Below are 15,000 nucleotides of genomic sequence, written 5' to 3' on the forward strand. Positions count from 1 at the left end.
AACGTTTGTGTGTTTGCTCAATTTTGTAAATGTGAAGCCATTTGTCCAAATGCTTTGAAATTTTGGGTGTCTTTTTGTCTTAACTTGTCCAAGGGGATCAAATGAAAATTAGCTGTGCAGTAGATTGCAGGTATTTACTTCCATTCTGCAATTTGTGAACCAAAGTTTTGGACCGACCACAGTGTTTTTTCTTCAGAGCGCAAAGCCTTATGATTGGTGCAGTCAGTGATAGACAGCACGTGGTTTTTCCAACCATTCTGGGGCCTCAGTCTCCCACCACATGAGTTGTCATATCCTTTGACCCCTGCCTTTACCACATTGGCCAAAATGGACTCCCACACTGAAACCACTGAAATGCAGCAAATTCACATAAGCATGCCATCACCACAGGGTTAGTGTGTGTCAGGAAACTATCTCACCTCTCCTGCTGTCGCCCTGGTTAGCATTCTTCCTGGCTTTTCATAACTGTGTAATGTTGTAACACTGTGTACATGAATTTCCTTCACCACGGAAGCATGTTTGGTCAGGAGTGACTCAAGCTCTGGTTCTCTGCACTGCCCCCCTGTCCTGTTTGTAGAGACCTCTGATCCAGATGACGTTGTCTTTGTGTGCCTCCTCTGTCAGTTTGTTTGCAGACCCAGGAAGGGGGCGGTCTGGGAAGCAGGGGTGCATGGGTGAATTTTGCTAAAAAGGTCTTGCAGTGGAATCTGGGATCTGAGACGTGGGTTCTGGAATCTAGGGTCTGGGATCCGGAAGCAGCAGGCAGACTGAGACATTCACTGTAGAGTCCGGTCGCTTCATCACGCAGTTCTCCACAGAGCAGATGAAAGCTCAAAGAGGTGCCATGTTTCATTACAGAATGCACTAGGCCTTCCTCACCTATGCAGACACTCTCTCCGCTTGTTAAATTGAGTCTTTAGAATGGCAGAAAGGGCTTTATGTGAAGAGACAGGCAAACGCTCGTGTAATTTTAGACTGAAGCGCACAGGACAATGCCTCCGCTCTCAGCGTTTATCTCTCCCCAGTGATTTTGTTTTCTATTTGAGCTCGACAATGTGCTCTCAGAGAGGACCAGCGCCGCACAAGTGCGATGATTCCCGCCAAATTGAATCACAGATTACTGGCTGGCTGCAGCTTGTTTACTGCCCTCCTTTTATCTCAGGCTTTTTCTGTCTTTTTTAAAAATAAAGGAAAAAAAACACAGACGTTAACATGATAGGTGGAGAACTCACTCGCTCATACACTCCCACAGCTCGTTCGGCCTCTTAAACACACGCGCGGCGCGGGTGATCGATACTCTCCAGCTGGTGTTCGCCTCGATCGATGCGCCTGCTCGGCTCAATCTCTCGGCCTTTTGCGTCTCTCCCCTCCCTGAATGGCTTGTTTCCCCGTCTTCCCTGAAGCTGGGTGATGTGAGGGAGATTTCGCAGAACTCCTCTGATGGCAGCGGAGATGCTACACCTTAATGGGTCTAAAATGGAGTGAAATTGAACAGGGGGTTTGGGAGTCGTGGGGTGAAGGAAGCAAAGCCGGTCCAAGGGGAATGACCACAGAGACAGATTTGTTAGGACGTGGGAGTTTTGGTGGGGAGATGGGATGGAATGGGGGGAGATGGGGGGTAAAGCCACACCTGAAAGCAGGTGAGCTGGAGATAGGCACTTAAGTAGCAAAGGAAGTGCAGTGAATTTGGGGGTGACAGTTGGGGTGGATGTGGGAACGGGGGTGGGGGAGAATAGATGGGTGGAGGTAGACGCAAGAGCAGGAGGTGAAGGTACAGGTGGATGTATATGTGGAATCAAATGTAGGGGAAGACACACATTCAAGACGCACACACACACTCACATTATACTTCTACACATCTTACACACACACACACACAAATCACACACACACACATTTTGCATCAATACCACTCAACACAAATAAGCACAAACGCACAGTAAATTGGCACCACTCGATGAATATATGAAATCTTTGTCAATACATAACCAGGAGGGTGATGATACACCTCTCTGTCTGTGCATCCTCTTATGCTTAACTGTGCTACACATTACTGCTACGCAAAGCGCAGCCATCACATATCCATCTCACTATAATCTTTAGTTTGTATTCACTGACTGTGATAAAAAGTGGAGTTCTTCTCAAAAAGCACAGAACATTTAACATGTACATAATCCATGGTTTCTTCTTCTTGCTTTTGAGATTGAGAATTTTTTGCAGATTTCAGATTTTATTCAGGTTGAGCTTAGCCAGACTTTCTGAACTCATTGTATGCTATCATTATCTAAAAACGACCTCAGCTCTAAATAATTACATCTCCTGTGCGGCTTCCTCTGTTCCTCTGCCTGGATAAATCACTGCAGTGAATTCAAAACTTGGTTGTGGTTTATTGTACTGTTACCTCTGTTTTTGAGATCCACAATTGAATATAAAACTGTATGCACACAGACTTCAAAGGTTATGAAGCTCTGATCAAGTGCTCTGTGTGTGTGTGTGTGTGTGTGTGTGTGTGTGGGAGTCAGTGCCATGGCCTGTGGTGTAATAATGTTAAGATATTAAGGCAATGTTGTGGAGAAGCTGTCTGCACAATCGCTCTCCCCCCTGCAGCTCTGCTGAAAGTCTGATGATTCACTCTAACGACTTCTTCCCTCCCCTCTTGCTTTATAAAGCATTAAATAAATACTGTAAACAGCTCTGCGCAGGGGGGGAGGGGTGAGGCCAGCAGATTAATGGAAACACACGTCCCGAATCGAGCCCGGAACACCCCGCCAAACAGCTCGAGATAACGAGTCCCGCACGCGGTGGCGGGCCACTGGAACATTAAACACCCCCAGATATTAATTCACCGTGTCAGCGGGGCGCCGAAGGAGGTGGGGGGGGGGGGTTGGGGGGGGCGCCTTGATCAGCGACACAGGCCAGAGGCAGCAGTGCAGAAAGCCCTCCACTACTTTATAATATCGTGCGACAGACCGCGCTCACAGCACACCAGAGCTCCTGCTGCAGTGAGCACTGTGATATTATTATTCTCTTTGAACAGCAGGTGGCCTTTGCCAAGGTGATTTACATTACATTACATTACATTATTGTCATTTTAGCAGACACTCTTGTACAGGTTGACTTACATGGCTAAAATTTTTACATGTTACCCATTTATGAAGCCAGATATTTTACTGTGGCAGTTGTGGGCTAAGTACCTCGCCCAAAGATACAGTGGCAGTGCCCCAGCGGGGAATAGAACCAGCAACCTTTTGGTTTTAAGCCCTGCTCCTTACCACTGTGCTACACTACTGCCTGATTTGCACAGATTTACATAGATTCCATTTCTTGCATATTTAACTGAAGCACTAAAGATGATGGCATTGCACCACCTGAGATTCAAACCTCCACCCTCAGGGTTATAGGCCCAGCTCCGTAATAGCTGCTCCGTGCAAACCAGAGCCATGACGGCTTTCCCAGACCACACAGGGTGCTCAGGAACAGTGACCACTAGCTGTGGAGAGTGCCGAGAGAGACGAGGTGGCCGAGCTTTGGTTCAAAAGCTGGTGTCTCTCTTACAGCAGCTTCTCTCTCTCGGAGCCCCTTGACATTCACCCGTTTACTGCCCACTTCCTGTTTGCACGACTGGAGAGGAAGTGCCGAGGACTGGAGGCCCGTAAGGTGTCAGTTGACGTGATGGTGAATTTACATCAGACTGTCTCTATAATGAAAGTGGGCAAGTGTCAGCATGTCAGGCCACGTGTATGCATATGTGTACGTGCGTGTGTGTATGTGTGTGTGTGTGTGTGTGCATGAGCTTACCCAGCTGTGATGGAAGGATGGGTCTGGGGGGGGGGGGGCTGCGAGGCAGGAGGTGGCGAGGAGCTGGGGGTGAGCTGACTGACACCTTGGAGCAGAAGTGGGTGGAGTCTCTGACCCCACACACACATTGGATGCCTGTCAAGCCCCGCCTCCAATTCTTGGCAGTGACCAAAAGGCCCCTGAGCCACAAAGCTGAGATCTCCAACACTCATTTATCACTTAAGTCGCTTTTAGATCCTTTTTTGGTCATCATCTTCCCATCTCCCATCTCACCCTTGACCCCCCACCCACCATCAAAATGCTGCCTTGCAAAATCTCATTTTCATCTCCTTAACTGTGTCTCCCATCCACCCCCAACTATGTTTCCCCCCATGTCTTTGACAATCATGGCAGAAACAGTGCAGGGAACAGGTATTTGTTATTTTTAGAGACACAGTGGTTTTATTACAGATGCTTGGGATGGATGACCCTGTCTACTGGCTCTTGAAAAAGGAGAGAATCGTGCTTCTAGTTCCGCATGAAAACAGAAGCATTTACTGCACTCCCCACAAACACACACACACACACACACCTACCCTGCTCACCAAGGCTGCAAGGCTAACAGGCTCCTGCTTGGTCGAAGGTCAGCACTTCAAGGGAGCGTCCACAAACTACAAACTCTACCACTGATTCTCTTGCAGAAAACCATACTGTTCCAACCAGCAGTGTCAGGAAGGGCAGACTCCTCTATTCTCGAGAGATCTATTCTTTAGAGTGTTTGATAAAACAGTGTTAATATTACACTATTCATTCCGCTTTCATACTGCCAAATCAGGGGCAATTTACATACCAATTCATACAGCTGAATCTTTACTGACACAGTTGAGGTGAAGGGACTCGCTGAAGGATTTAAAGGCGTTATCAGCTCAGATCTGAGCCTAAAACTCATCTGGTACCAGTTCAAGTTTGCAAACCATTTTGCCACCCATACTGTTAGCATATGGTGAATAAGGTTGGTTGGTGGAGGGTGACAGTAGGGTGTAGTGGTAAGGAGCAGGGCACATAACCAAAAGGTTGCAGGTTCAGTTCCCCGCTGGGGCACTGCCACTACACCCTTGGGCAAGGCACTTAACCCATTATTTCCTCAGTAAATATCCAGCTGCATAAATGGGCAACATGTAAAGCTGTAACCCATGTAAGTCACTCTGTATAAGAGTGTCTGCTAAATGACAGTAAGGCAATGTAATGTAGTGTTGAATGTGCAACCAGGAAGGTTATTTTCTTCTTGTCCTGCCCATCTTGTCTTCTTGTCAGCAACTACAAAGGTTAGCATTAGGACCCACGGCACCGCATGATGCATGTGTCTTACTGAGACCCCCCTCTGCCAGCTCGCTGACAGGCCCGGCGTGTTCGAGTGAGCCGTGAGTTTGGAGCGTGCTCTCTCTCCCCAGCGTGTGTGTCTAACCTGCGAGATGGCACAGGGCAGGGTCACTCTGGCTGATTTAGCTTAAGTGCAACTGTCATTCAATTCAGTGCCTGGCGCAGTGAGTGTGTGTATGAGAGAGAGAGAGACACAGAAGTGTGTGTGTGTCTATGAAAGAGAGGCAGGTGTGTGCGTGTGTGTGCATGTGTACGTGTGTGTGCTTCTGTGCGTGTGTGTGTGCGTCTGTGCGTGTGTGTGTGCGTGTGCGTCTGTGTGTGTGTGTGTATGTGCGTCTGTGCGTGTGTGTGTGTCTGTGCGTGTGTGTGTGTGCGTCTGTGTGTGTGTGTGCGTCTGTGTGTGCGTCTGTGTGTGTGTGCGTCTGTGCGTGTGTGTGTGTGCGTCTGTGCGTGTGTGTGTGTGTGCGCGCCTGTGCGTGTGTGTGCGTCTGTGCGTGTGTGTGTGCGTCTGTGTGTGTGTGTGCGTCTGTGCGTGTGTGCGTCTGTGCGTGTGTGTGTGCGTCTGTGCGTGTGTGTGTGTGTGTGCGTCTGTGCGTGTGTGTGTGTGCGTCTGTGTGTGTGTGCGTCTATGCGTGTGCGTCTGTGTGTGTGTGTGCGTCTGTGTGTGTGTGCGTCTGTGCGTGTGTGTGTGCGTCTGTGTGTGTGTGTGCGTCTGTGTGTGTGTGCGTCTGTGCGTGTGTGTGTGCGTCTGTGCGTGTGTGTGTGCGTCTGTGCGTGTGTGCGTCTGTGCGTGTGTGTGTGCGTCTGTGCGTCTGTGCGTGTGTGCGTGTGTGCGTGTGTGTGTAAAGGAAGGCAGAGCGGTGCTGAGACTGACACTGCAGCTCCCATCCTGTGCCTGGCTCTTCACACCCCATTACCCCTCATAACAAGCTACTAACGGTCTAATTACAAGCTACTGTTTAAGTGGGACGGCACAGGGGCCGCAGTGATTAATGCTTCTAATTAAGAGAAGACCACCCCCCCCATCTCTCTGTCAGTTTCACTGGAGCAAAAGTGCTGATGATGAGGGGGATACCCTCTTTGAGCCAGATGTGTGTCTCCCTCAAGACAGTCAGGTGGAGGGGACCTCTTGCCATGATTGGACAGAGGCCACCTCCTTCGGCTTGATACGTTTGGCTACTCTCCAGTGATTGCAAAACCACCTTTGGTCTTTTCCTGTAAACCCCTGTCAAACTGCAGTGTTCTTGGTCAGCTCTGATTCCTCACTGGAAGATGGAAGTTATATCACAGTTCATCTATGAGGTGTGGCATCAGGCCCATGTGAAGGATAGCAAGTTTTACAATACATTACATTACATTTTTGCCATTTAGCAGACGCTCTTATCCAGAGTGGCTTACATAGGTTACAGTTTCTACGCTATCCATGTATACAGCTGGATATTTACTGAGGTTAAGTACCTTACCCAAAGGTACAGCAGCAGCACCCCAGCAGGGAATCCAGCAGCCTTTCAGTTGCTGCAGTGTAGCTCCTCACCACTATGCTACACTGCAGCAGTTTGTGATAGTCATTGCACTGGGGGGATGGCCATTACCAATTTCTTACAGCAGAAATTCACAGTGTGTGATAATTCAGTAGATCCTCAGTCTTGACATTGATCACAGACCTGTTCTGTGAGTAAAGCGCTGTCTGCACCCCGGTCCTGTGCTTTTGCTGGTGATCACAGACAGCACTAATCATTTCAGGATTCCCTCCTATGCTGACCCCACTCTGATGTAATGGGGTTTTCAATTATGCACTGTGCTGTATAGAAACTGAACAGGAGAGAATTAGTTATGAGCTGGGCTAGGAAATGTACATAGGGTTTACAGTTCCAGTGGATGGTCACAAACATACACACACTCACACAAACATAGAAACAATTACGCTCAAGAGCATATATGCACACATACAGGCATACACTCAAATATATGCATAGACACACAGAAACACCCACACTCAAAAGCATGAATGCACACACAAACACAGACATACACTCAAATGTATGGACATACACACTCACACACACACACACACATACTCCTCTCAATGTCTGAGCACCTCTCCATACCGGGTGTACAAAGCTCTGATTGGAGTTTGTGATTTATGAGCTTCAGCTCTGGAATGCTGGGTTCTTGCACCCCCCCCCAAGCAGTCTGGACTCTGTCAGCCACCCTGGACACCCCCCCCTCCCCCCACCAGCCTGCAGCCCCACCCCGGGGGATGATGGAAAGCATCCTGGCCTGGGTGATAGAGTGATGCAGGGCAGCGGAGTACCCAGAGCACACAGCACTAACTGTGTAAACCTGTGAGTCTGGGCCAACCTGGCTCTCTCAGGCGGATGTGTGTGTGTGTGTGTGTGTGTGTGTGTATGTGTGTGCGTGCGCACTTGTGTTTGTGTATGTATGAATGTATGTGTGCTTGTGTTTGTGTGTGCGTGTATGCTTAAGTTTGTGTATGTGTATTTGTGTATTTTGTGTGTGTGTGTGTGTGTGTGTGTGCAAGATTAGTGCTGATAGTCAGCATGTCAGTATCCTGCTCAATTGCTCGTGTCCAGGGATTCCTGGACAGTCAGCAGGGGGTCTCAGCACCACTCTCACACCTTCCCCCTGGTGCCGGCTGCGACACTTCCTCCCAGACTCACACCGTCTGGCTGGGCATGTGACGGGGTTCAGTGCCCCTGACCTCATTCGGAAATGGAGCAGAAAGAGAGTGTGTGTGTGGCTGCTTGTGTGCGCCTGTGTGTGTATGTGTCTGTGTGTGTTCTCTTAACTATGCCTTTGCGGTGACTCCAGCACGCCCCCCCCTCTCTCTTCCCATCCCCATGCTGGCTGTAGGATTTGATTGTTGAGTTTGTCCAAGGATTACACAGTTTAATGCTGACATAAAACCTTCAAGCACTGTAAGGGATGACACCAAATCCCGTGGCTTGGGGAATATTTACACACACACACACACACACACACACACACACACTGAAGTTCATCTTCTCGCCGCTGCACAATGAAGATTTTTTTAAATCATGGACACACAAGGAAAAGCTAATCGTTAAGCTGCATCTGAAGGTGTCTCGAGAGAGAGCTCCCCCGGAGGGAGGATGTGGAACTGCAACTGTCAGGTCCACATGTGCCTGAGCACAGCTCTCCACAGCAGCATCGTTTGGATTTTCTGTGGCAGATTTTCAGCCAGAAGGTGGTCACAGAGGTGTAAAAATTTCAGCCTGGCCTGGAAGTCCGTTTCCTTGACATTTTTCCTGACATTTCCTCAACACTTACAGAGGAAGCGTGTTTGTGGCTAGGCTCTGGCTAGAAGCCAGAGGACAAACCTCAGCCGTAGTTTCTCTGTTTCTCTTTGGTTTTCTATGGACCATATTGACTGCAGCCTTATTGGACGAATGCTGTCTTGCTCCTGAATGGAAAGGTCTATTTTAGAGAGGGGAAGGGGGGAGGTGGGGTCTGTGGCTCTGATGAGACATAATGTGTAGAGTGCCCTGCTCAGAGTCACTACAGAGCAGAGAGCTTCCCTAAAAGCATCTCAAGTGTTTCAATGTCTGATCACTAAAGCAGCAGAGCAGGCTACTGAGGCACAGGCTAAAATGGCCTCTTCCTGTAGTAGTTCAGTGACACTTGAAGCTGATTTTTTTCCCAGTGTAATTGAAGGGCAGGTTTTTCTCGGGGTATTGTAGTTGGAAATGGCAGTGTTTTGTTCCCCACAGTGTTTGTTTAGCACATTGGAATTGAGTGTTAGGAGCACAGGTGCAAAGAATGTGTGTCAGTGTCTGCGAGAGCAAGAGAAAAAGAACAGAGAGATGGAGGGAGATAGAAAGAGCGGAAGAGGGAGAGGGAGGGTTGACACAGATGTAAAGTGTGCTAAGCCCTGACATTCTTCTGCTGGGGTCATGACTGCTAGAGGCCAAAGGTCAGGGGTCAAGGACTATGGAGGGCCTGACTAACTCAGGGGGGGATTCACAACCCAGTTGCTCATCTTTTGAGACTGAACTTTATGTGACCAAGCACGCCAACATTCCTGGATTGGGTCTGAACAGAAAGAGAGACCAATACTTTTGAAAAATGCTTTTCTCTGGTTTCTACTGTTCTGTAGTTTGGGCTCCAGACCCTGTGCTCTGTAGCTGGGATGTATGCCCCATGTTCTATACTCTGGTTTCAGGCCTTGTGTCCTGTAGCCAGCCTGTGGGTCCTAGTTTCTGTAACTTTCCTGGAGCTCCTGTTTTCTGTAAATGTGCTGGAGATCTTTTGTTCTGTAACTTGGCTGAAGGCCCTGTGATTTGCAGGTGGGCTGCAGGTTCTGTATTCTCTAACTGAATGGCAAGTCCTGTGCTCTGTACCTGGGCTGCAGATCCTGTGCTCTTTAACTTGGCTGTAGGGCCTGTGTTCTATAGCCAGCCTGAAGGCCATGTGCACAGCAAATGATCTGCAGGCCCTTGATTTCAGATGTCCCTAGGACTTCCCGGGTGTAGAGGGGGACCTTTGGGGGGGACGGCGGTCAGGAAGGGCCACCGCTGGGACACCACTCTTCTCTCTTGGGTGGAAGAGGCGGTCTGAGGCTCAGAGAAAACATTTGAAGAAGCCATAAGTCAGCAGATCGCTATGTACCCAAAAAAATCCCTGTATTTTCTGGTATTTGTTTGCCTGGCCGCCATCATAGAACTTAACCAGCTCATCAGCGCTTTTGCTTTAATTGATCTGATTTATGCCTGAGCGTGCGAGTGATGTCAAGCCGCACTCAGATACTAAAGTACTCTTATGAAATCCTGTGGAAACCATGTTCCTCTGGTCTCTATTGTACTGCGAAATGTGGTCTCCCCACCACATGGAAGACCGCCAGGGCGCTCTCTCTGAGATACCCCGAGCTCGGCTATCAGTCCCTGGGGTGAGCCGATTACCGGAGCCCCTCTCTCGCTGCCGATGTCTGGACCTGGAGGGGAAGTTGTTGAGATAGCGAAACGGTTTGAGATAAGATGGGATCTCTAAATGTTAATGGTGTGCATCAACTGTTACCAGCATTGCAAATCTCTCTCTCTTTTTTTAAACCCAGAGGGCTTAGCATAGCATTGTGGGTAAATCATTTCCTGTAGTGGGGGCCCCCTGTACTGTATGGGGTGTGTGTACTCTAAATGACATGCGAATGAGGCTGTTTTTGTGCTTGTTGAGTAAAAAACAATAATGCTTAAAACCCTGGTTCCAGTCAATGAGCCTGATGGACCCTCTGCCCTGTATTTCTGTGGCTGCTTCAGTTAGCATCTTGGTAAATTTGGAAATTTGGAGAGAGGGTGAGGTAGGTGGTGGTTGGGGGGTAACAGAGGGGGGCTTCTCTGGGTCTGAGCTGAGCATCAGGGCCGCAGGGCAGTGGCCTGAGACCCTCCAGACCAGGCCCTCTCACCTCCTCTGCAGATTCTCTTTGCGGTCAGTGTGTCTCATGGCGGAGAGACACAGTCTGAGGGCAGCAGTGAAGAGAGGGTGATAGAGACCTCAGAGAGAACCAGAAGGCTGGCCGTGTAACATTCGAGTGATGGCAGGAGGCGGGGGGGGGGCGGGGGGGGGGTCGCACGCCTCTGAGAGCGTGAGACTCACAGGGGGCTTTGAGCAGCTCAGAGGGGTTCTGTACCCCATGAGAAATTCCAAACGGGCAATTAGGAGCCCACCAGAGCCCTGTCTGCCATTGGGGAGGGGGGTGGGGGTTGGCTGAGTAACTCAACGCCGTCTGCTGCCGTTTTCCAGAGCGCGGATCCGATAACCCCCAGGCTCCCCCTGGCTCCTTGGGCCCCGCAGGGGGTCTTCGTCTCGAACCGTTAACCCGCAGCCAATTAGTTCGTGGTGCCCTGTGTCTGCTGACTGCAAGGCACTGCCAGAATGCAGAACACACCAGTAACGAGGGCCTGAAGTATCGTTTAAACCAGGTGTGTGTGTGTGTGCGTGTGCGTGTGTGTACGTGTGGGTGCGTGTGCGTGTGCGTGTGCGTGTGTGCGTGTGCGTGTGTATGTGTGTATATGCCTTTTCTGCCTGTACTGTATTGATCTGCATGCTCCCAATAACACTTCAGACATAGATAGTTTGGCTGCATCTTACACACCTCCACTCAGACTGACATACTCACCTAACAGCCTGAATAACCTGAGATCCATTCATCTCCCGAGCAGTGGATCCGTTAAGGATCCTCCAGCTGCATTCCTCAAGCCGGTCATTTCATTCTTGTCATCGACATTTTCCACAAACGTCTGACATTTCCAATGATGCGGATGCCTTTCTCTTCATCCACATCCCAGGCCAAGCGCTGGATAGCTGGACACGTTCAGAGCAGACCACACAAGGGCATTCCATCATGCGTCCCTCACACAAAATATCATCACTGCAGTGTGGCCTCCCACAGAAATGCCTTGTTTAGCTTTTCAAAGATGCGTGCTTTCAAAAAAAGGAGAAAAAAATGGACACACAGGGCTGCAAAAGTTATAATTCTTTGGCACGTGATGCTTGTTGACTGAGTCAGTGGGAGAGTCAATAAACTTCACAGCCGCTGCCTCCAAACCAAAACCACGAGAACAGCGTGATTTTGAGGAGGGGGGCCGGGGTGGGGGGCTTTGAGCTGGAGGTAGAAGTAGACGCCACCTGATTTAATGGCATATCCCCCCCCCCCCAAAGTTTGTTCCAGGATTTTTGCTAGGACCCCTCAGCCGTGATGAGTAGGTGTCCATACCGCTGCCCGCCACAGCCGATCACGTTCCAGCTCGTTAATGGCATCAGTGCAGGATATCAGCCGTTATTCTACTGTGAATATGAAAAATGTTGAAATATGAGATATGCATTTCTGTACTTCTGTGCTCCAATTCTGTATTTGAAATGAGAAGTTATTTTTAAAATAATAACTGTCATTTCAGCAGTGCAACTGTCAGGTATAAAGCATTCCCCCTGTACACCTGCATGTTTTCCCTCTTTCTCTGTTCCTCTGCCTTTCTCTTACCGCTCTCTCCCCCACTCTCTGCCTCTGTTTTATCTCCCTCCTCTCTCCCTCCCTCTGTTTTCTTTGTCTCTCTCTGTCTCTCTCTAGCTCTGTCTCTCTGTCTCTGTTTCTCCATCTTTCTCTTACCTCTCTCTCTCCACCTGTCTCTTCCCCTGTCCCTCTCTCTCTCTCTCTCTTTCTCTCTCTCTCTCTCTCTCTCTCTCTCTCTCTCTCTTTCTCTCTCTCTCACTCTCTCTCTCTCTCTCTCTCTCTCTTTCTCTCTCTCTCTCTCTCTTTCTCTCTCTCTCGCTCTCTCTCTCCCTCTCTCTCTCTCTCTCTCTCTCTCTCTCTCTCTTTCTCTGTCCCTCTCTGTCCCCCTCTCTCTCAGTTTTCTCTTTCTCTCCCCCCTGCCTTGAGCGTAAGAGATCTGTCTTTGTTGCAGAAGTAATCTCCATCGTCTGGCACATCAGCATCAGAGACAGTGTTCCCTATTGTAAAAAGAGCTCAGACAGTGGTATTGTGTCAGCTTCTCCTGAACAGAATACATTTTTGTTTTGTTGTCACTATAAAGCAGGGTGTGGGTGTGTGTGTGTGTGGGGTTATGTGGAGGGAGGGGGTGTTGTAATCAAGTCCCTGCAACTCTGAGAGCATTGTAATGCAATAGATACCGCGACGGGCCTGTGAGAGACAGCAAGCTGAAGGGCAGCTATCAGATTGAGGCCTTATTAAGCCATTTGTCCTCTGTGTCATCTCTTTCTACAGGGCCTCTCTTCTGCATCACGCTGCTGTGGAACTGTGCTGCATTGTCATTACAGCATCCATTCACTGCTGTCCTGCCCAGGGCCATGTATAATATCGAACCCACACAGTGCACTGCTCAAGCCTGCCGCAACAATGTCCGTGTGTTACATTACTGTCACGCTCATACAGAGATTGTGACATAGGTTACAATTTTATCAATTTGTACAGCTGGATATTTACTGAGGCAGCTGTTGGTTAAGTGGATTGCCCAAGGGTACAGCAGCAGTGCCTCAGTGGGGCATCAAACCAACAACCTTATGACATTTCACTTACAGTCAACATTTTACTTACATTGCTGGCAGTTTTTAGACAATGTCCATTCAGACAGATGAATGCTTACAGAGGAAATTTGGTTTAATTGCCTTACCCAAGAGAACAACAGCAGTAGTCCACCGGAGTATTGGACAGGTAGCCTTTGAATTACCACCGCTGTGTCACACCGCCTTGTCAGTGTCTCACTTGGGATTCATTCCGCCACCTTTCAGGTTGAGAATCCAGAGTTCTCTTCTCAGGTCACATGAGGGATTCTGTGTCTGCAAGCTTCATGTCTGCTGACCGTAACCACAGAAAGCAATCCATGTTCTCACCTGTCCTGTGGCGACATGAAGGGGTCTGTGTGCGTGCGTATGTGTGTGTGCATATTTGTATGTTTAGGTACTGTAGATGTGATGAGTGTGTGTGTGTGTGTGTGTGTGTGTGTGTGTGTGCATGTGTGTGTCTTTGTAGGTGTAAGCATTGTAGGTGTGGTGAGTGTGTGTGTATTTGTAGGTGTATGTATTATAAACATGGTGAGTGTGTGAGTGTGTACGGGTCGCGTGTGTGTGCGTACCTGTGCAGATCAAGCTGAGTTCTTACAGGAAGAATGTAGCGTCTGTACGACTCTCTGAGTCTCAGCAGCAGTTTATTGGAGCCGGCTGTTCTCGTTCCTTTGTTTTATGATATGTTTTATGTACATCGTGTCATGCTAAATACACACTCACCTTTCACTGTAATGACGTTGTAAACCCCAGACAGGACAGTGCAGGCTCTGTATGATCTGATAATGCAGCACTGTAAAGCCACGGTATGCCTGCTGCTCTCTGTGCAAGCTGGAACACATCTGAGAAGCACTATTTTGAAAGGTTTGATGGGTGGTGTGGGCAGGAGAGAATGATGTGTATCAACGGCTACTGTCAGATGTACTAATGAGCTGTAAGCACTGAGAGATGCCTGTGTTTTATTGTGTACTCGTGGAGGCCTGAAAATGTGTATAAATGTGTGTGGTTGTGTTCCGTGTGTACATGTGATTGTGGTATGTGCATGTGTGTGCGTGTGCATGGGTGTATTGTGTGCGTGTGTGTGTGTGTGTGTGTGCGTGTGCATGGGTGTATTGTGTGCGTGTGTAGGTGTGTGTGTGTGTGTGTTTGTGTGTGTGTGTGTGTGTGTGTGTGTGTGTGTGTGTAGGTGTGTGTGTGTGTGTGTGTGTGTGTGTGTGTGTGTGTAGGTGTGTGTGTGTGTGTGTGTGTGTAGGTGTGTGTGTGTCTGTGTGTGTGTGTGTGTGTGTCTGTGTGTGTGTGTGTAGGTGTGTGTGTGTAGGTGTGTGTGTGTGTGTGTGTGTAGGTGTGTGTGTGTCTGTGTGTGTGTGTGCACATGTGGGCACCAGTGCCTCTCCAGTGTCTTCTCTCTCTTTATCTCTGTATGTTTCTGTTCCCTCCTTCTCCTTTTGTTGTTATTCCTCTGCCCCCCCCCCCCCCCCCCCCCTCTCTTTCTCTGCCTCTTGGCACACCAACCCCAGTCAATGGCCCTTGTATATGACCTGTCTCCAGCTGAGTCTGGCCCTTCAGTCTTAAGTGAACCTCTATTCTAAGTATGTGTAACTGTGTGTGTTTGTGTGTGTGTGTGTGTGTGTGTGTACATGTACGTGTATGTAAGAACAGAAGCAAGTGTTTCCTTGTAGCAAAGATTCAGACTCTTCTCTCAGGGCCGGTTCCCTCAGGCTGCTAACCCAACATTATGAACGGCAGCTTTCTAAAGGACTGCTGGAGAGATACAGGAGGAAACCAATGCTGGCT

The 15,000-nt window shown here is 49.0% G+C and overlaps 1 protein-coding gene across 1 annotated transcript in view; it reads left to right on the top strand.

Moving 5' to 3' along the window:
• Positions 1–15,000, top strand: part of slit1b (slit homolog 1b (Drosophila)) — a 116,825-nt gene that overhangs the window by 49,702 nt on the left and 52,123 nt on the right. The window lies entirely within an intron of this gene.

Source organism: Megalops cyprinoides, chromosome 1, assembly GCF_013368585.1.
Source record: "Megalops cyprinoides isolate fMegCyp1 chromosome 1, fMegCyp1.pri, whole genome shotgun sequence".
NCBI classification, from domain to species: domain Eukaryota; kingdom Metazoa; phylum Chordata; class Actinopteri; order Elopiformes; family Megalopidae; genus Megalops; species Megalops cyprinoides.